The 2658-nt window shown below is 39.0% G+C and overlaps 1 protein-coding gene across 1 annotated transcript in view; it reads right to left on the bottom strand.

Annotated features, from left to right (window-relative positions):
• MTAP (methylthioadenosine phosphorylase) overlaps positions 1-2658 on the bottom strand; it is a 37644-nt gene that overhangs the window by 29164 nt on the left and 5822 nt on the right. The gene's annotated exons all lie outside the window — the stretch shown is intronic.

Below are 2658 nucleotides of genomic sequence, written 5' to 3' on the forward strand. Positions count from 1 at the left end.
CTAATTATTTTTAAAAACCTAAAATTACTGAAAAACAAACATTCAACAAACATTTGAAGACCTCTATAGTCCAGAAACAACCAAAGTGTGAGTCACCTTTTTGGATGATATCACCTTTATTGCGGACAATTTCAATAACAAATTAGCACATGAAGTTACTTTTATTAGCTTAAGTAGAAAACCAAACCTAAAAATAAGCAAATGTGGCTGTAGAAAGTATTTTCTAACCAATTTCAAATTCTCTACTAAATGAGATAGAAAATATTCTGTACAGCCCTTTTGTAATGATTTATCATCATTACTCCATTTGATAATGAAACGAGAGATTTTCTTTCCTGTGCCACTAAAATTACAGAGCTGTAAGGGATCACAGATAGAGGAATCTGGAATATCATGAAAAGTTAGTCTCATGTTAAGTTTATGAAATCCGAATGTCATTCATATGTGTGTAAATATAAATAAGCAATTCAAAGGTAGGAATAACTTAACATTCCTTGTCTTCAGGGATTAAACAGAGATAAAAAAAAAAAAAAAACCTGGTCCTATCATCTAGACTTAATCTAATTTAATGACTAATAAACACAAATGAGAACAAGACTAATCTGTTAGTTAAAAATTGAATATCTGAAATTGTTAGGAAGGCTTCCCCGGGCTGATACTTCCTAAGGGATAAATAGTATTTAAATTATCAGCAACAGATGACACTTTACTAAGAAATCTAATGGAAAGTGACCCGAGCATTTTTTTCCCAATGAAAAGCTTTAAATCTCATGTCATTTTAGTAAAATTTCCACTAAATGCAAGAAAGTAGCTATTTGAGAAAAACTCCAAAGAATTAACTGAACAGCTGAATAATTTTCAGATCAGATTAACATGTTGATTTATATTGATATGTGGGAAAATGATTACCTCTCTGGCCTTCAGTTTCCTAGAAAAAAGTCAACAAGACAGGAAATAAGGGTAATTTTGAGCTTTTACCAAAGACCTGCCTGTTACATGATTTGGAACTCTTAAGTGTCCCCACAACTTCCTCAAGGGGCTAAGCTAGTTTTTTGGCGCCACCTTGTGGCACATTCTGGAAACCCAGCAGGTTAAGTACTCTTACTACACCAATCCATTTCTCTCCGGCCTTTTTACAATTTAACATCATAAAGACTAACCAATATTACAGTTTTCAAATCAACAGAAATGGTCACTCAAGTTAGCACATTTAAATCATGCCAGTTCAATAGAAATTTTTTAAAAAAATCATACTGTTTAATGCAATCCTAACGCCTCCTTTGGCTGGCTTCTCTATTTTATCCTTCAAGTACTCCGAAGCACTACAAACAAGAGGTGGCTGATAAACTGTCTGGCCCATATCATCACCCTGGATCACAGAACTGAAATGCTGACTCAAAAATTACTCTCAGCTTGCTCATCCATTGATGAAACAATCTTCCCTCCCTCTCCCCCCTCCCAATTTATTACCATGTTGACTTGGCTGTTTCTAGATGTTCACCAGGCCATAGCATCTCACATCCGGATTCAAGACTGGACTCAGACTCATATATACAAAACAAACCTAACTTTGTTTTGGAACCGCACTCTTAATTTAGCTCAACATTGCAGCAGTGGATAAGAAATGCTAATTCGAGGTCCTGCTCAACTTGAACTTCAGTGCCCTTGAAGTTCAGTGCCTCAGAAGCCCCACGTTCTAGTCCACACCACCCTGGCTGCATGATGACCCTGCATTAGGTAGCTGGTTACAGCCCGCAGCAAGGAACATGTAGTACTGGGCATGAAAGCAAGAGCTACTACTGTGAACCTAAAAGGCCAAGACGGAGTCTCTGGCACGGGAATTATCTGCAGGAGAGGCCATCCAGTCATCCAACTGGCTCTAGTTGTTTATGGAAACCCATATCTTGCAAGGTATACAGGACAAGTGTAGCAACTGAGTAGTGCCACACGAAGGAACTGAATTTCTAACCATTTTCTAGAGGCTGCAGATGGAGGCCAGCAGTGCCAGGATGTGGCAATGTCGCCACCTGCTGACTCCAAAGCAAAGTACCAGTAGGACTGAAACTCAAGGACAGATGGCCTAATTCTGCAGTCTTTCTAGAGCCTCTAAATTCAACAGTCAACTCAGTACCAGCCTTAGTAATAAAGTAACTGTCTGAGCTCTTACATGTCACAGGCACTATGCTATCTGCTTTGGCGGCCTTACTGCATTTGACCTTCACAACTATTCTACAAGATAAGGCCCTATGGTATTATAACCACTTTACAAAAGATAAAAAAGAAAACATAAAAATTAAGAACTTTGTCCATGAGCAAATCTTAAGGAGCAAAGTTGGAATAGGAGTCCAGGCTTTTCATGTTCAAGAACTATCTATCATACTTATCTTATTAGAAAAGTTTTCCTGACTCCATGTTATGAGAAAACTGATGCTCAGAAAGGCTGAATTTTGGACCAAGGTCACAGAGCAAGCACAGAAACAGTGACTCTGAGTGTCTAAGTGAGCCACTTCTGAGGGGCAGGGGGCTCTCCATCAGTGACCTCGTCCATACTCAGGAAGCAATGACAAGACTCTACTGGGCCTTCTGGGCCAGTAGCGTCAGCCGTCAGTGCAGGTTGCCAAGGCTGCCTAGGAAATATGTTCAAGCACTGAGATGGCA

This window comes from Pteropus alecto, unplaced genomic scaffold, assembly GCF_000325575.1.
Source record: "Pteropus alecto unplaced genomic scaffold, ASM32557v1 scaffold222, whole genome shotgun sequence".
Lineage (NCBI taxonomy): Eukaryota > Metazoa > Chordata > Mammalia > Chiroptera > Pteropodidae > Pteropus > Pteropus alecto.